At 44.1% G+C, this 20,374-nt stretch overlaps 1 protein-coding gene across 8 annotated transcripts in view; it reads right to left on the bottom strand.

Annotated features, from left to right (window-relative positions):
* The window catches only part of LOC121588516 (adenylate cyclase type 6), a 79,474-nt gene that overhangs the window by 44,253 nt on the left and 14,847 nt on the right, over positions 1-20,374 (bottom strand). Inside the window, exon 3 of one of the 8 annotated variants that reach the window (XM_041906552.1) lies at positions 4,549-4,658. The exons of the other annotated variants lie outside the window; for them this stretch is intronic. The gene's annotated coding sequence lies outside the window, so the exon portion shown is untranslated. The remainder of the gene's footprint in view (positions 1-4,548; positions 4,659-20,374) is intronic. 8 annotated transcript variants of the gene reach the window in all.

The raw sequence follows: 20,374 nt of genomic DNA on the forward strand, positions 1-20,374 counted from the left end.
GGATAGAAGGGTGCTTTCCCGGAAACGGTCATCGATGGAAAATAATTTGATTTCCGTTGGTGGCGCATTTTCCGCCGCCCCGCCAATCGCCAAGTAGACTTGCTGTGTCAACGGGCATCGGCCGAAATGAAATTAGTCGAAAACTGAAGCATGTACACGGGCAGCATACGCTGCCATCATGAATCGGTCGATTTCGCCGGTGTCGAAATCAATCGAATGGAAATAACACATTTCGGCGAACCGTCCGCTGCTGCCATGATGCGTGGTGCGTTAATTTTCCAATCGATCATTATTATTGCCGACCAGGTGGTACAGTTGTTATACAACCAAGGTTCGGTAGGAAACCAGGAACAATTAACAAAACGTAGCCCGGGGCTGAAGATAGTTTCAGGTACCTGAGCTTACCTGACAGATGCTGTCTTATCGGCACAGGGCATACAGGAACCGACGCACCCAGCACCTCTTCCGGGGAGGATTCTTGTATAGCGCATCAATCTTGTGATAGGATTGAAATGAACCGAAGCGTAAACTGTGTCTGGTGCGATTCACGTATGCTGGCGGCTGGGCTCAGCAGCGGCCTTGGAGGATTGATAACCGAAAGCTTCAATTTGTCTTCACATGATTAATGAGAACACACACACACACACATATATGCGCGCGCGTAACTTTAGCAAGCTCATTAATAAATTGTACTCTCCGTCGGCGGTAGATTCGGCATAATATTATCGGCCGTCACATGACACGGGAGGGTTGTTAATCGTGTTATTTCAACTGCCAAAAGTTTTCATTCAATTAAGGTTATCTATCACACTGTGCCATTTTATGTAACGAAGGGCTGAATGATGTTACATAGATATATTTCACATTATGTTCACAAAGGAATTTACTTTCATAAGCTGTTTTTAAACTTATTAGAAAAATTCTATGTGAATTTTCCAACTCTTCTTTTTTCCTCATTCATCCTCCAATAAAAGAGCCATGATCATTGTTCAACTATAACGGTTGAACGTACTAGATTGTTAGCCTAACTTCATTAATACATTTAAAACGCGCTTGAGTGAATTTCCTGCCATACAATCAAAACTTAAGTGAATGTTGAACGTATCCTCAACCCACCGACATGATTGCGATATCATCGCGCTCCTCCCGTGTTTTAAATTCTCTACATCGACGTCTACGTTCCACGAATGCCATCGGCATTTTTCCGCAAACATATTCCGAGGCAATGCCTTCCACCATCGAGCCCGCGTGCATTCCTGTTGCCCCCGCGCAGGCTGACATCAGAATGTGGTTCATTTTCAGTCAATTTTCAACGCGCTCGCCCTTGATCTTGCCCTTTTGTTTCCTTCACTGTCGCCTTCCCGGTTCCTTCCTTGCTGTGGTACAGCCAACGGGCAGCTGCGGTTCACCGGCTAAAGCCAATTTATTATCTCTTCTCAGATTAAATCATTGCTGGAAGATGAAACGCAAGGGAAGCGCAAACAGCTGCTGAACGGTACGCCGCGTTCCCATGACCGTAGCCTATCCGGGGTACCTGGGTAGCTGACTTTAGCCCACTCTTCGCCAATCCTTACCCACATCGCCAAACGCCCCTCGTCCTTTTATCTCCGTTCCCCAACCGATCTGATCAGTTGAGAGCTGCTGAAATGTGGTTGGCAGCAGCAAAACGGACAATCCGGCTTCATTTGCTCGCTCCAGCCCCCCAGGAACAATGCAAATAACAAAAGACTCACCATGCGAGCTGCATGAATAAAACATGTGTAGTGATGGTACCATACAAAAAAAAACTAAAGCGGAAAAAGATAACTATACATAAAACCCTGGACCCTGTAGTGGCGTACATCGGTCTCGTGTGCACTTTTTCGTTTCATTTCCGCTGTTCGCTCTTGCACTGACCCGCAGGGAAGGTGTTGTCGGTACGGTTCGGACGGTTCCAGTGCCGTCGGGCGTTTGCTGCTCTTAACCTTTCATGTTTCCGTGTGTGTCGTGCTGCCGTTTGCAGAGAGCGGGAGGGTGCACTGTCACATCGGGCCGACAGCGTCATGTATGGGAAAAAGTGCCGCTGTAACTCCGTCGGCAATGGAAACCGTATGAAAGGCAGGATAAGCGAGATTAAAACACACCATCCCGAAAAGTAGTCTGGGAGGCAAAGTCAGAATACACCTAGTCACACACAAATTGCACACGATCAAAAAGATGTGTCGAAATGTTCTCTGATTGGTGATGGAATTTGTCAATCGTGTATGCAGGTAAAATAAATTTTATCTAATCTTACATAATACATAATACATCACAGCACACGACGTTTGAACCCCTCAAACTCTTATGCTCCCTGGGATTTTTTTTCCGCTTTCCGTTATACGAAAAGATTGATGGGTGTGTGAGTGATTGTCCAACAAAAGCATGGGGTTTGCCTTTTCATGGAAGAAAAATAGAACCCTTTCATCTGGACCGTTGCGGAATGTTTGTTCACAAAGAATAAAACCTTCAAACCCACACGGTGCTACTACACTCAGGGAAAACAATTTTGAAAAATTTCTCAAAAAGGATGGAAAACAGATTTTTCCTTCTCTGGGGATGAAGAATAAAATACCGCTCAAGCTTAGGGCCAAGAATTTGCGAATCTGTGTATAGTTTTCCATTCTTTTCTTACGAAAACATCAATAAAATGAATGTTTGTAGAAAGTATTTAGACAACCGAAAATCATCATAAAGTCAACAACAAAAGACAACTTCTTATTGTTAAAGTTGTTTTAAATTTCATTGGAACAGTAGCGGAACAGGAAATCAGTTAACGAATCACTCAAAAAAAAACTTGTATTTCCTTGAATTATTGAATAAAATTGCATGTGTTTAAAGTGATACGGCCAGCTAGGTCGTTCTTAGTAAAAATTAAACAAAAATCTGCCGCAGTTCATAGTTTACAATCCAATTTGATGGTCCGAATACTAAACGCTCTACAACAGCGCCGTAATATGTCCCTCCAGGACATATTGATAACAAATCGTTTGCAAAACTTTCCCCACGCAAGAACCGATCTCCCGGTACCGATTTGCGGAAAAACCTCGACCTACTTTGGCAACTATCGGCAACAAATTAGCTGCAGATGATTCCCTACTCCAACTCCATTCTGGCATGTGCCAAGTGGCCGTCAATCAGTTTGCACCCCGCTCGTTAAGCTTTTCCAGGCGCAGGCTGTGGGCTCTCCACATCATTTTCACCTGCTCGAAATCGAACCATTCGTTTGGACGAGACGGGAGCAGCAGAGGCAGGCCATTCTTCATCCACACAAGGGGAAAGGGTTTTCGCGTGCTTCAGTTGCCGCAACGCTACGGAAAACGAAAACGTTATGGCAGAAGTTTTTGAGCCACCCTTTTTCTTCTCCGTGACACGTTCTTGGCGTAAAACTTTAGAAATGGAAGCACAAAAATCGATGCATGATGAACAACGCCACAGCGAATGAAAGTTGCTCCACATGCGTCCCAAGCAGCAGTCCAATCGATGCCGTACTTTGGCACTGATGGTTTAGATGATGAAGGGTATCGATTTAACGCTCTTCCCGCACAACCACAAAACATGCTTCGATTCATATTTCCTTCCGTCCGGGAAGGTACGGGCGAGTATGGGTGAAGAAAGGAAATGAACATTTTTCGAATTTTACTACCGTACGTGAAACGATTCGCTATGTTTTTGCACCAGATTTACAGATTTTTATCATCCCGGATTGTACAGATGGAAGTTTCTTTGATTCTCGTTAGGAAGGACTGTTTTCTATACGTTTTCTTTTTTTACTAACATCGTTGAAACTCATTCACAAATGCTTCGGAGCGGAAAGCAATTCCAATAAGAAATCATAAAATATTGACACCACTATCGGTACAGTCTACATCACCAAATGGTAATAAAAAAATCGGCAAAAAAGCTCGTTCAACCCTTTCCTATTGGTACACGGTACTTTACGCCAGCCACGCCAAGTCTTCTGACAAGAACAGTACTGTGAGGGTAATATTTCATCGTTGAAAGTGCATTCATAACCGAGCGCTTCCGATGCTCATAAGCTCCGGCACTCGATCGGAAATCTCAATCCGAGCTTATCATGTTTTTACACCACATGTAAAAGGGCATTCATAAAAGATACATTAATGGGGTTTGGGGGTCGGTGCTGATGAGATAGCGGAAACCATAACTCACCCGGAACCTTTTGCGGTTCCGTGTTGTGGTTTGCCTCATGGCTGACGCTCGAGGAGAAATCGAAGCATAGGAAATCCATCCTAAACATACGATATTGCATGCCAGCTTCCGGCTGTATCAAATCAATCTTCATCCCTGCATGCTGCAACTTATGAGAAACCGGGTACTGACGGTGTCTTTGGCAATAAAACACTGAATCTGAATAGATTTCCTTTCCGTTATTTGATACGGTATCAGCTCACCTGCTACTTCGATGCACTAAAAATATGTGTCAACAGCGTTTTTCTCCGCCTGTTTAAACGTTAACTTCTAGCTATCGAGCAAACTGTAATCAATATAGCGCGTAACTGCTCTTACCTCTTACGTGAGAACACGATCAAACGTTTCTATTTCAATTGTCCTTAAAACACCTCTAACGCTTCAATTTGAAGTGCTTCTTGCCAGAAATCACGCCAACACTTCATTTCCTACAGGGAGTAATAACAAGATAAAATATATGTTTCAATTTCTGAGTAAGGTATCAAGGGAAATGCTAGTTTCAAAATTTAAAAACGAGAATTTACTGCGAAATAGTAGTGAATTGAAAGAGGGAGGGAATTGACTTTATTTCATGAATCTTTCACTTCAAATTTAGAATGTGACTGATCGGATCTTAATTTGTTGCACTTTTTATCAAATGTCAGTCAAAGTTACACATCAAGGTAATCGTTCCTCATGTATAAATAGCTGGCTATTTAAATGTTTTGAAAGTACCGTAATGAATTGTTACATACAATGCCTAGTTTTAACATTAAACCTTTTACTGGAAGTATCATCGCATGCGCTCTACAATCTAATTAATTTTGATCACGCGGAACATGTTACTAACTACATCCAACGGCAAATCCGATTAGGTAACCTCTTCTTACTGGTTATACAGTGATTAATTTGGTGTGATAATGCTCTGCGTGACTGCGTGTAGGTAACATTATGTTTACATGAACACAGTGAGGATTATTTTACATTCTCGGAAGCTATACATTGAACCAAATGTTCGTTTGCACACGATACCTGTCGTCAGTATAATTTGAACCAAGTCAACCACATGTTCGTCAGCCGCAAATCCCGAAACTATTTATTATCATCCTACAGCAGCAAACCATAATGCAGAATAAGATGTCATAAACCACAGGAGCGGAAATGAAGCTCACTGTACATCCGATTGATATGCATGGGAATCCGAATCAATACATCCCCCCAAAACCGATCATCCGATTGGCACAGAATACGCAATAAGCTTCCTGTACGTGATTCATCATGGGAGCCGGTGTGTAGCCGCTCCAGACGAAAGAGTAATTAAATCTTTATATCTGCAGTGCACCCATAGCACTGCCGGTCGAGCACAAAACAACAAGCCAAGAGGAGCCGTAAAATATTTTCTCATATTGGCTTGTTAACAACTCCGTAAGGTTTCCCCCTTCAATGCAGCTCAGTGCGAGTGCACTGTTGATCCGGAAAATACATCTTCGTGAGTTTATCTTCTGTAACGTGCACAAACCAACGTTCGACGCTTTCCGACCGACAACATTAGCATGCATTTGGCAAACTGTACCCGACAACATCATGCTGCTCGTCCTTCCGAACGTTCCCCGTCACTACTCCCCGGGCACTACTCCGGGCCGTGCGGCAAGAGATACAACGAAGTGCTGCTCAGGCCGAGGCTCCATTTGCTGAGGTTTTGACAACGGTGTAAGGAACAGGAGGAGGATGGAGAAGAACGAGTGTAACAGCTAACCATTGCATCAGACCATGCCTGGTGGGCACGTTCGATACGGTATGTGGGCTTTGCGAGCCGATTTTGATTGACATTTCCGTTATTGCCAGCAATGCACCGAGTGCAACCGAGCTTGATGTTGAGTCGACACGGCTGGCCGGGCTGGCCTCGAGCGGTGCGGGGTCTAGTGTTGCATTCCGTGGCTTTTCGGTCCATTGTTTCGAGCGGTAGTATATGGGGTAATCAACTTGGCACGTTTCCGTCCCCATTCGCCCCCCCCCCCAACATACGGAAACCGATTCAGCGCTTATCCTTGTACGTGTTACGCGAGGAACTAGATCCAGTGCGCCATCTGGTGGCGGGTATGCGTCCCAATGTACGGTTTCGGTGGGATAAGCTTAAGTCCCGTCCATGTATCACAGGGTTGAAGAGTTTTCATCGGCATTCCAGGGACGGCGCTTGCAACCGAAACCCGACTGCCGTTGATGTTGTCATCGTGTGGACAACCGCAATACCTCAGCGTCCCTTTTCCCGTTCCCCAGATGGAACGCATGGGAAAAGCAGACCATCACTGAGAGAGACAGACATTGAGAGAGAGAGAGAGAGAGAGTGTGATAAAATTTTGACATTGATCAAATATGCATTCGAGACTTCTTCAACGGTCCCGAGATTCGATCCGTCGTCGATCATCCGCTACACGAAACCTTCGGGACATGCGGGTACCGATTGTCACTGCAGCGAAACCACGCCGAGTGGTCACCGTTGGGAAATGCGAGCACACAACATACTGTCCTGCACAGCCCAAAAAAAATGGGGCCGTTTTGATTCATGACACGCTGTAAATTAAGTCGAAACGGTGACTACAATGCAGCCAACCGTTCAATCAGCCAGCAACGCGGGAACTGCAGACAGCGGAGCAAATGTGGTGTGTGAGTGGGGAATATTGGTTAGCCAACGGGGAAAAAATGACGCTCACCGGAGTTGGAGGTTTCTGGTTACGATAAAAGCGACCCAATGCGTTGATAAAGAAGCGGGTTTTTGGGCTTTTGAGCATTCATTTTTGGCAACTACGTCGTGCGTCATTAACGAGGTATTGTTTCGAAATTGGAGTGGTGTGGTTAGAGGGAGCAACGAATGGTACAGCTGCGAGTGGAGTGAACTTGCGTAGTAAAAGCATACACTGTTAAATTGCAACAGTTTCAACCAAAACATGAATGAAAATGAAACCATTCAACCAAGCCACAGTACAGTGTTGCTAAATGATGCTTTTCGATGGTTTAACACAGGCGAATTATGTGTAAGAACCAATATAAGTATTACCAAACTGTTCTTACCCTTCATGATGTTGAGTAATATCAATGATTGTAGTATCATGATAAAAATGGCCTGGTCTTTCTATCATTCCAATACAGCGATACAGCTGTTCTGGAAAAAGGTTACACATTTTCGAAGAACTGTACCTTCAATTTTCACTCAACATGTGTGCAGTTTTAAGCCGCTTTCATGCTATTCTGCACAATTATCGTATTCTCATACTGTTTCAAGCTCAACCAAATTACGTTCCTAGGAGCACTGCTACTTTGTAGATGAAAAAATGAACCTGTAATAGCTGACCAGTGCCCAAGCTGAGGCCACTCTACACCAGAACCGAACGCAAATAGCAACCAAACCTTGGCAAAAACGACACGACAGATCAACCCAGCCACTCTACCCATTCCGTTTGCCCTCGTGCTACAGAGCCGACTGGTTTGTTTCTCACGGTTTTCCTACATTCCGACAGCTCCGAGCACAACCCAAGACACATACAGTAAGGTCCAGCTACCCGCTTGCTTACGCCGCTTGCCAAAGACCATGCCAGAGGAATTGTTTTGCCGAAGCCTTAGCAAGAAGCTGTCCAAGCTGATAATACTGAAATGAATCATTAATGTGGGCAATCGTGCATGATAATATTCTCCGCAGCAGTGCTGCACACCATTCTCTCGAAGGATCGCTGTACCTTTCCACAGCTTATCGTACGTATTATTTATTCGTTTGATTGTTGATCGGCAAACACTGGTAACCGCAGGTACGGATGATGCTGACGTATATCTGGGTGTCCGAACGAATATGCGTATGTTTTCCGCACACGCAACGTCAAACCTTTCATGTCAGAATATGATTTGGGCCACGTGGATCAATCGAGCGGAAAGGTTGATTGACAGTTTCTCGTTAATACGTTTAATTCGTGCTCATTGCTTACGCACTGAAAATGTGCGTTTAAGGCGAGAGGGGATGGGTGCGTGTTTAACCCAGAAACAGTTTTATTTTTTTTTAATTTCCCTACATTGAAACAGGGCAAGTTAAATTCAAGTTAGGGGAGCAAGGGCAAGTTAAAAAGTATCTTGTTAAAAAAAACCCCGATGGTGTATGATTATAGCTTTCATACTAATCCCTGCCTCATGCAACTGAAATGTAAATTGAAATGATAAAATTGTATCTAAGCATTCCGAGAACACCATGATCAAATAGAACTCATCTTTCATAATCAATGGTATTTGTGTGCTGTAGCTTCTCCATAAGAAAATACCCTTCCGTGCAGCTATTTCTTAATCATCCAACCATCGCTCGTTTAATCTTGGCCTGGCTGTTCAACGTCCCATCCAACACTTTGGGTTGTGCCTGCATCAAAAACTGTTGCCTTGTCCTAAAATCCAAAATCTCCAAAATGGAGCAGCCTGGTGACGTGTTAAAATTCCTTCTAAAGACGATAAATAAGTCAAAATCACGAAGATTAATGACAACGGTATGTTGGTATCGGTCTGATCTCCCCGGTTCTACGACGCAACCGTTTTTTTATTTACATTCACTCTGAAAAAATAAAACAATTTTAAAATCAGTTACCATTCACCGAGCCGGGTAGGAGTGGAAGCCTTTACCGAGCGGCTAGGAGCTGGCTAGCGGTAAAAAGCAAAAGCACACAACAGCACCGTAACGCTGCACTACCCGTACGAAGCTTGAATGTACGTAAAGTGTCTGAATTATTAACCACGTTCCTAGAATGCACTAGAACTTCTCTGTCTCGGCAAACACGATGGCACGCAGGGGAGTGCCTTTGCCTCGTGTTACTTTGTTTGTAAGCTCACCGTATTTTTCATCGTCATCTTGCTCCGCATAAGAACTGCTGGCTGCCGCGCTGTGATTAAAGATGTTTGTGCCGCTACCTTCGTTCGCGCAGAGCAAACCGTTTGCACCCGTGAGTGAGCCACCTCTTTTTCATGTTTTCTTTTTTTTTTTGGGAGCTTGAGCGAAATGGTTGCTACACGTAATCAAACTTTTTCGATCACTTTTTGCATCCGCACGCACGCACAAACCCGGCATGGTTGCTGGTTGGCTGGTGGTGGCACCGTTCCCTCAGGGAAGTTATGAAAAAAGTAATCATATGTTTTTGCACATACTTGTAGCTGGTGAGGATTTGGGAGTGTGTTTTCTTTCCCCTCCCTTCTCGCACGCATATCTCAAGCGTTCCTGCCAAATAAACACATGCGGCTCCCCTGTGGGCACGGTTTGCTTCCCCGCAAAGACAAAGCGAAACCAATGTGGGCGAGAAAAATGTATTGTGCATGAATTTCGTAAGTAAACCAGTCCCATAATGTTTTAAAAACTGTACCGTGCTGTGAATAAATCGGCACACTAAGGCATGTGGATGGGTTTTACTTGTTGCGGGCCAAATGCGGTAAACTCCCACAACAGTTGCTCACTTTGTCTTCCGTACCGGTTGGTGAAATGTTAAATGCTGTGTTTGTTTTTTTTTATACCGTGAAGAGCGATAAGAGCATGGCCAATGAAAAGGGAGCTTGTATAAAAAGTTTATTACAATATAATTAGTTTCTGATTGAAATTCTCTGCTCTGCTCTGTTACTGATGTGCCACTTTTAAGTTAGAAATATTCACACAGGAACACAAGCTGGTAGTGATTTCCCTTGTTTTGGGTTGTGTTCTACATTAATTTCCATCAAATCAGATAGCATAAATTAACCCAACCTGTTTTTTATTCATTCTAAGCTGATAAAGTTCAATTGATCCACTTGCAAAACCAATTACGTGCTTCCTTCTTTGCAATTTATAACAACGGCGTGTCATCATATTGCACTAGTTTAACAATACTATGAACATTAGAGTAAATCCTTTGAAGTGTTGAGTCTTTCTAAGAGATGGAGCAAGTGTAGCGATCTGATATTTTGAATCGACCCTCTAGATTTCAAATAGCACACGACGTCCCAAATATCGTTAAAATATAAGAAAATATCAATCGTTATTACTCGTAATTTATGAAGACCAGCAGAACCTTTGAAAGACTTTTGAAGAAATAATTACATTACTTACAATTACCTATAACGCTTGTTCAACATCAATACTGAAATATTCCTTTAATCCCATCTATTTTCAAGCACAAAAACCAACTATCGTTACAAAATTTCCAGAACAAGTTAATACGTTTGAGTAATTATATATGTTTTAGATTTGGAATCAGCGTTTCAGTTAGTGATTACAATCTTAATACAACTGACAAGAATGGAGTTCTGTTTGTTTTATCTTTCCTTGCAAACTATTCCTTCCCGCCACTTCACGTAATAAAGTTTGGCCTCAAAGATTGTGCCGAATGAAACATTCTTGCTCTGCTTCCAGTAAGTTCATCGTTACTCTTGACTACTGAATGTTCATCTTGTACCTCATTTCACCTGCCGGAAACTATGACATGATTTATTTTTGAACAGTTCGTTTTTATATTACATTTGTTTTACCTTGCAACAAAACTATCCAACTACTAGCTTCCCTTTCTTCCGTTTGCTATCGACAGATACCCAACGCTCAAATCAAACAATCATACACACCCACGTAGGAATATTGCAAAATGATTGCACTGCAACGCTCACTATTTTAGCCGGTCTTTCATAGCATCGACAGCACTTACCCCGCCGATACGGCATTGCTGCCAAAATGAGAAAACTTTCACGCTCCAAAATTACCACCACTGGCAGTGGCAGTGCAGTTGGGTGGGCGAGGGTTGCACTGAAATTTCGTCAATTAGACCTCCAGCAGGAGTAACTTTTACTTGTTGAGTCTGGGCCGTTGTAGCTGGCGCCCTCATGCCATGTGTTCCATTCTCCGGACCTGCTCTTTGAAGTGGCTTCCAGTACCATCGAGAAGTCGATACCCATCCGGGATTTTCCCAACCCACACCCAGCAAAGGGAACAGCAATGGGTTGAGGTGAAGGGTTTTATGTTTGTTTTGTTTGCTAGCTGAAATGTGAATAATTGTTCTGCTAACTGCTTAAAATGCGGCCAGGAGATGCGGGTTCTCACACTCATCCGAGCATGCGACACCACGCGCACCCCAGGGGAGATGAATTACGTACGGGTGGCATATCTTCAGAGAATTGGCTCAATCTGGCAGTGAAAGTAGTTTTAGGAAACTAATTTTGTTTGAAGCTAATTACGCTCAGAAAACATAAACTCTTAACTAAAAACTACGATTATTTAATAGATTTTTCACACCAAGCATAACGCAGTGAATAAACCCGCCTTTGAAGTTTAAATTGATCGAAAGCGGTGATGATAAATATTATATTACTTGCTATGCGCCTCCGGATTTCGCTCCCGATGTCGTTGTCAGAAGTACCGAGTTTTTTAATGTTTAAATTTCGTATAATTTAATTGAAGCTCACAGCTATACGACACACACACACATCCAACTAAAATGAATATTTGATACACTGTTCATATAAGTAAAATTAAAATCTATATAACTTAAGAATTACTCTCAGCTATTTTGAAGCTGACATTTTTTTTCTTATTAATATTTGAAGTCATACTGCAAATTTTCGTAAAATATGTTTCCCATTTCCATCGTTCCGCGGTATGTTATACATATTCCATCGCCATGCCGAGAGTTATCAATTAACGGCTTATTTCTCATCGGCGTTCAGGAGCTTATTTTGTACAACCATCCCGTCTCTATGCAGTGAAAAACGAAAACCACTTTCATCTCTTTTTCAACTCAAAATGAACTTTCCCATCAACCACAAAGACCACACAGCCACACGAAGCACACGGACCACGTACGCAGGGCTCTGCTAAAAATGGCTCAATCCTCTTGACAATTTCATTAATATAATCTCACGATGCCGAAAATTCCGTGAAGTGTGTCACACGAAAACCGCACGATATCGTACACGCGCCTCCCTTCTACCGGAATGCATAGAGAGTGAATTTGCCACAGGTGATACCAACACCATGCCAGCCGCACACACCGTTGACAGTGCAGCCAGCGCCAGCTGAATGGAAAAATGTGGCAAATAATATGCCACGCACCACAATGCGTAACAACACGGCACATCTCTCCCGACTCCCGGGTTTGCATCGGCGATAGAAGTCCCGCTCATTTCCATATTTTCAATTTGTAGGGCTTTAGTTTTACACCGGCTCGGCTCCCCGGTTGCCCCGAGAGCATCGTCGATATCCATCACACCATCTGGCTGAACTGAAGGGGTTCCATTATGCGGAACACTCCACTTACCCACTCCCAAACGGAGCTCTCTCTCTCTCTCACACACACACACATACACACCGCCATTACGCTTGGAACTGCTCGTTCTAGCCAAGTACCGGGGGGTGTCAGAATGTGCAAAGCACCGGCGAAGATTGCAAACTTGCCGGCAACTGTTCGCTTTACCCCGCGAGCCGGAAGTGCTCGACATAAGCCGGAGCGGGACCTGGCGTGGCGTGTGATAGGAAAGACGCGCGCCGCGCTTTGGCCCCGTTAGATTGCATATTTCCACGCCTAATTAGTATGCGATTGTAGTGCTGTGCAGTGGCAATTGTAAAGCGCGCTCGTGGTTGCACTTTGGGGGGAAGATGGAAGGAAAAACATTCCCATGCATTCATAATCGGTAATTAATAACGTACGCTTAAAGCGCCCGCAACGCCGAAGCTCAACTGTTAAATTGGCGGTTCTGTGTGCGTGTGCGTATTTCGGCGTGCAAACAATAAAATGATGCCCCGTGCCCCCACCGAGTCGGGCGCGGATCATCGGTAATCAGTTCGGTGCGTTTCATTAGATCTGTTTCAGTGTGCCGCGACGGCGTCCGCTGATCGATAATGGCGGATGCGTGTTACTCGCGGACGAGCGCATGTTCATCATTTGGTCAGCTGAAAGCTAGAACGCAGAACACACTACTGAACACACTAATTACCGCGCTTTGCACAATATTCATTGAGCGGATCATCTCGGCCGAATGGTTCATAGTGATGGATTGAATGAACTAATGAAGATTTGGCGGTTCGCAAGTACTGTAAAGGTGTAAAATAAAAGCATATCGCGCCATAAACTGTAAAAAAAGCCTTTTTGTTCTGATAATTTCAATTTGTTCCACTTGTTTGGACTAACAAATTGCTTGAATGTGAACAAAATCTCCAAAACAATCAACCTTCATTTGCCACCAGCTGCATGGTACAGATTGCAGCTGATTTAATTACCTTTTTTCTCTGTTTATTTTGTCAATTCACCAAACGCTAACGGTACGTTAGATCTTTCGCAAATTGAATAATTTTCTAATTTAAACTTTCAACAACCGACCCTTGAAAGCGTACCCGGATGTCCATCCCTTCATAAAGCGCCCATTTTATGCGGTGCTTTTTTTCCTTTTTTTGGTAATGCCAAACGTTTCACACGACCACCACCACCACCAGCGCACAGTGTGTACGCGTGAAGGCAAATTCATTTACCCTTTGGAGACAAAAAAAAAGGTTGCAACCGAGGAAAGCAGAGGAAAAAACCACCCTTCCCCTTGTTTACATTGGACAGCGTCCAGCGGTGCTTGCTAATAAAACCGACCACAAGGAAGCACCTTTTAGTGCTGTTGCTTTAACGGCCACTCGTGTCCCTTTGCTGCGAACCGACGGCACGTGCAAGCTTTTAAAAACCTTCCGCGATTTTGTGTGAGTGTATGAGTGTGTGTTTTTGTTTTGCTTGCTCCCTGTAGTCTTAAAGATATTTTAATTTAATTTTTGTTCTTCTAACTTGACCGCGGCAGACGCGCTGAACAGATGAAAGCAAACTCATAAATATGACCTTCATTCAATGTGTGCGCCCGAGAGTGAGCAATAGATTTACGGAAAACACTCCGTTTTCGGAGAAAGTGGGTGATCAAAATTTACAAAAAAAAAAAAATCTAGCCCGCACATAGAGAAAAGGTACAGGAAGTTGAATATTCCAAACCGTCTTACACCAGGACAGGGGAGCTTACGGGAACTTTTCCAGCAAATTAAGTTCGCTCCGTAATTGCCTGTCCAAAATGTTGGCAGCCACAGGGCCAACGCAGCGACTGTAAGCCCCGTCAATGTGGCGGTGCACTGTACACAGAATGTTAAAATAGACCCCCTGCCTCAAATGACTGGGCGACGCACGGGGCCAGCACGCCAATCTATAATTACACCGGGCTTTACAGGCCAGCTCAAGCCACAGTGTCAAGGTTATGGTTGAGGTGAAGGTCACGTCAGACGACGCCTGGTTGTCTCGATCACTGTCCATAAGGACGGGGAGAGGAGCTATTGGGATTCTCATCAACGCAAAACTATTCAGTTTTTTAGCCAGAATCTGCCGAGTGTTTTTTTTAACACAGCTATCGTAAAGTTGACGCAATGGGTTTGGTTGTAGCAGAGATATTTGATTCTTATCAGCGCTATGAAACTGTGGGGCTGTGAGGTTTTGTCTGTGTTTACTTTCGGTCATGATTCAATGCAGAGACATTTTGTAGCAAATTTACTGCCGGTGCCAATCCCGCTTCACAAAAGCTTCTAGAAGTATCGAAATATATTAAACATGTACGCAGAGGATAGAGGAAGGGTAGTCTAATGGTTAGCGTGACGACGGAACGTGGTTCAATGCGCATCAGTGTAGTAAACCTTTGTAAGGCCGGCCATGACCATGTAGACTGTTTGAGGCAAAATAAAGCCATAATAAAGAAGAAGATTATACAATGTCTTATGCTGTGTTTCGGTTTGAAAATAAACAGCCAGAAGCAGATCTGTGGCGACCTACTCTCATTTTAAATTGAGCAAATTTGGATTGTTCCGAACAAAAATGTAAAAAAGTACCAAGATTGCGCCTGTTTATACTTCAATCTGAAGACCGTTGTAGAGTTTAACAACAACAAAAAACCATTTTGCTATTTTTATTGGAATTTTTTTTTCATGTTCTCCAATTATCTACCCTTGATAAGCTGTTTTCAATCCATTTTTCAGAAACTGTCACGCCCACAGCATCCGTGGAAGTTATTGCTTGATTGTTAAGTTTAGAAGCAAAAAACCTCAACTGACCGCTGCCCCGAGGTAACCTGCTGGATTGGCAGACAATCAAGATCGGACCATCTTGGCGCAACATCAAAGTAGCATCGCCGCTCTATCCCACCCTTTCATCCCGTGTGTACTACACGTGCTGGAATTTTAATTGCATTTTTATCAGCTAATTATCTCGAACCCATCCACCATCGCATACCCGTCATTCATCCGGAACCAGGGTGCGTAGCGTACATCCCTTTGGGGTCGTAGTCTGGTAGGACTTGGAAGCTCGCACGATAGCCAGTAAATCACTTGACCGGATTCCAATCTTACCAGCACACGTGCGATTGCCCATCTGTCCCCGCAAGGGCCCTGCCAAGAAATCCAGTGTTGAAAGGCAGTCGATTGCTTCGGCCGTACCTTGTAATACCTTCCCACCGAATCGGATACAGCAAAGGAAAAGGAAGGTGAAAATGAAAACATGTTTCGTGGGAAGGGGAAGGGGAATATTCTCCTGCAAGGAGGTAAACATGTTCCCACATATTGCCCCCATGAGTTCATCAATATCAACCGTTTGTTTTTGTTCCTTTCATCGTTCAATTTTGTTTGGACAGTTTCGTTGTGCGCCCGTATTGACGACGGTATCATCAGCAAACCATGTCGGCATCCCCCAAAACCGGACAAAAACACATCACCCTCAACCGTTCCCGCAATACTACAGGTAAAGGTTCCAAATCTGCCGGAAGTAACCTTTCGTTGCTGCACGCTTGGTTACGAGAACCACTCACCGTATCACGTCTCCCGACCGTCGGCTTAGCTCGGACGTCCTCGGCTACTACTCCCGGGGGATGCCAAACGTGGAGCGCTGCGAGTGGCGAGCTATTTGGAAATTAATTTCCGCTCCCGCGATTGGCGATCCTGGACGGACGCCCGGTGAATACGGCCGATCGGAGTACAGTTTCACCTATCGATTTCGGTTTCGGTTTCTGCACATCCGGCACGCAACGGCACGCAAACACATCGATCTATTACGGCCCACCTGCCCGCTAGAAATGAAGGGCTGACATTTGGTTCGTTACGTTTTATTTCTCCCGAGCATTCGCTGTTGCTAGGAAAATCAAATTTCGGTTGCTGTTGCTGCTGCTGTTGATTCTGCCCCCAATTCGTCCCATGGGACCCGCCAAGTCACAAAATAAGCGGAAAGGCAGGAAAAAAATCCGTTTGCTTTCACCGTCTCGTTTTTCTCCACTCCAGGTTGGAGAACACTTCGGTACGCACGGACGAAGCCACCCGGCAAAGCGGAAACATTAATGCGCAATCGAATTTCCACCGAAAAATCAACTACATCCGGCCGTTTTTAACTCGAACGACCACTCCAATGCACTAGGGACGGTAAACATTCATTCCAAGCCGGTTGGCCTTTGTCTGTCATTGTTCGGTAAAGGGTTGCGGGAGTGAAACGGTGCAACGAAACTGCTCCGTGCGGCAGGAAACAATTCGCAGTCGGCCTTCCATAAAAGCGTTGCCCATCGGCAACGGGGTTAGAGCCGTATGCACACTTTTCCACCCATTATGGTGAGACATTCATCGTGGGTAATGGAAGGAAAGTAATGAGTTGTAACCGCTCGTTACATTACTCGCTATTATGGTCCATTCACGGGGCCACCGCCTTTGAAAAGAACGCCCCAAGGATGGGTTTCCACCTTGTAAGCACACGCCAGCATGCGTATCGTACGCTTCGGAATCCGCAACGTGTCAGTAAAAGTGAAATGAGGGTATTCTGATTTGATTAGACCCGGAGCCGCCATCCGCAAGCCGTTACGCGCACCGTCGACCAAACGGGGAACCGTGCACGGGGGGAATTTAATAATCACAGCTTGGCAGGTAAAGATTGGACCACAGTTTTAGTTTATTGCTTCAATCAAAGGACATAATAAGAGATTATCTCCTGTGTTCGGTGCTGTGCACGAGCCATACTGGCAAAAGCTAATGGAATCGTAATGGGCGTAGCTTGCAGGGTGGCTATCGCTTCTTTGTGACGCTTTGCAGATATTTGTTTGGCCTTTATATTCAATAACGATGCTCTTTTATCACGGGACGCGAATAAAGGATTCGATTTGTATGTCGAGACAAAAGCATTGCTGAACTGCTCTACAAATGAGATAAATAATACTTAATGGAAAGGGAGCGATTTCATGCATTCAAAATAATTCTTCTCGGAAATTTTGACGGGGATTGAGTGACATTAATGATCATATTACCGCAAGTAGCTCTATACCACAAACATTGAGTTTAAAAACAAATAACTAGTTATATTGAAACACGAGTTTAAGAACAATATTAGTTTTGATAATTACAGCAACAAAAACTTATTTCATCGATTGTCTTTGAAATATTTCTCATAATGTCAATAAATATTTTTCATTTTCAAACACGCATTTTAAAAAGATTGTGCATTATTTTTAAGATTTATTTTTTTTTCTATAAAAAAGAGAATATCTTGAAAAGTTTCTAATATAAACGTTAATAGTACACACGTGCCAAAACTGTGATGAGGCTTATTCAAACAAACGGATTTGTTTGAAGTACATCCAAAAGTACCTATTTTAAACATTTTCATCCTTTAACGTGAAGCATTGTGATCGCAGCACAGAATTTTCGCGTCAAGTGTTGACGTTGACTTGCAAGAACACTTAAGCCTGTGAAGCATTCGAAAACTCAAATTTCTTCCACTTCCAGATCAGAGCTTCAAGCTCGGCTTTGCGATGTTGATGAGTTTGAAATATTGCTCTTCACGAATTGTTTCATAATTTTGCTTCTTCGAAATCTCCATTCCGAGATTTGATACAGTACACGTGATTTATCGTTTCCATCCATCCCAGTCACTGAGTAATCTAACTGACATTTAATAACACATTTCAGTTATCCCCGCCACACAGTACACACCTGCATGGTCTACAGAAAAACTAATGAGCTCAACATATAAACCTGCCCATCCATAATCAACACGTCACAATAAGTCAAAATATAAATCATCCTAATCACAGCATATATTACCCCCTGGACACGTTATTCACTGTTCCCCCGCGGCGTATCAATCGTGTATTTCAAATCAAATGTTAATTTGCTTGCTTTTTCCCGCGTCAGCCACTGCCTAGCCGCACCAAACGCGCCCTTAGCCTCCCGCTAGGTGTGTAGGTGTTTGCATTTAATAATAGGCTCCGAATAAATTGGTTCGCAATGAAAATTGACATTCTACGCCCGCCGGCCGCCTCTACCACCGAGACAATATTTAACCGAACCGAGGCGATAAACATGATTTCTGATGGACGTGATACAGAGTAGCTGGTCGGGTTTTATTTTATTTTACATTGGACTTGATTTTTGTGACATTTTCGGAAATCGAAAACATTAACACGTGACCGTTTGTGTCCTAGCGCCGTCCGCAGTCGATGCAGATGAATCTGTTTTATCATTTCCGTAAACAATCCGTATTTGCTGTTGCTGTGTTTACTTGCACGTCAATGTTTGTTCGGCAAACAGTGCACAATGTTTCCAACCAGCGTTTTTATTCTGGGATTTGGACAACCGTTTTTAGGCCCAACAAAAGGGAGCGTAGCTACAACTGCTTTCTTTTTAGTGTCCAGAATTAACTTTCCAAATTGTTCTTTTTCGGCCTTATCGGAAAACAGGCCATGATGTTTTTTTTTGGAATGTTGCCAAACGTTGTGTTACCCTGCGGTTCTGAGAAAGGTCACGAACAAAGACAGAGTGATGGCAAAACCAACGCTCGATACCCTTGAACAGTGCAGACAAACTAGACACATATACAGCCGAATCGAATAACCTTACCCTTGAGACTGATGGTCACTACGGCAGCAGTGCGTACGGAATTTAACGGACCCTTACCGTGCCTGGAAAAAAAACTATCTCCATGCTTCTCTGTGCTTCTCGGAAAGGCTTTTTTGCCCAACGAGAAAAGCTGTTGTAGCCTCCTGCACCCCCCAGCAGGGCTTCTAGAAAGGGATTGCTAATTAAATTTGAATCACTACGTGATAGAAATTAATCACTCAGCAGGTTGGGAATGGTTCGGAATGGTTCGCCCGACACTCCCATTACGCCAGTCACTAAATATGCTCAACATGTCGCGCAAAATTGGCCGAAAGATTGGCTTACTTTCGGAAACGCACCAGCACCATCAACGCGGCGCAGGGAGTGGTGACGACGTGGAAAGATGAACATAAATTATTTCCCCATTTCAGGCGTGCAGCAGCGTGCGCCCCTCTGAGGAGCTATAAATAATTGTTCTTGTGCGGTGCTCCGGGGGCTGCACCACAGTCAAGATTTAATCCACGTGGCCAAGTTAAATAAAATGATGTATTCAGCATGTTTTCTCCCCCGATACACAGCCGATTTCTTCCGTCATCCAGCGCTTACTTCCCTGAAGTCATCCAACGTAAGCGCTAATCGAAATTTTTGACACGACCCGTGGCTCTCTGCATCGTGATGTCGCATCGTGGCGCAGGCTAGCTCGAGGACTGCCACGGACAGCCCTGCCTCGATACGTGATATCGGACCTATGCCTGTCCCGCACGGTCTGAGATTATAAATTTATTGCATTGGACAATCGGCTTCTATCGACCTCTCCAGCCGCCGTCCTTGTCGGCTCGTCCTTTTCATCGTCGGCGCTTTGGGCAGGCCGAACAAAGCATGCTTGTAGCGTTATGTTTGTGTTTTCCCGCGTGCAGGCGGCACAGAAGGATCCGGGTGCCACTTTGGGTCACTTTAATCGTTTTTCGACGACAAAACTTTGTCACCTGCTGGGAATTGCTGCTTTCGGCAGCGGCCAATCGAAGAAAACGAAGGTAGAAAGTGAGAGTGAAATTCAATCAACGGTGTTAGTACCAAAAAGAAAAGAAAAGGAAACACTCTACCAGCAGCTAAAAGAAATTTGTCAATCTCGAAGGTTCTGACCTAATCCGAGGTCCGAAAACTTTGGCGTGTGCGATAATAAAATATCTATTAGGATCGGAGCGCTACGGTTAAGCTTCCGCGTCATCGGCAATTGAGTTATTGCTGCGTTGCGCCCCGCCATAGCGATACCCACCACCC

The sequence above is a fragment of the Anopheles merus genome, chromosome 2R, assembly GCF_017562075.2.
Source record: "Anopheles merus strain MAF chromosome 2R, AmerM5.1, whole genome shotgun sequence".
NCBI classification, from domain to species: domain Eukaryota; kingdom Metazoa; phylum Arthropoda; class Insecta; order Diptera; family Culicidae; genus Anopheles; species Anopheles merus.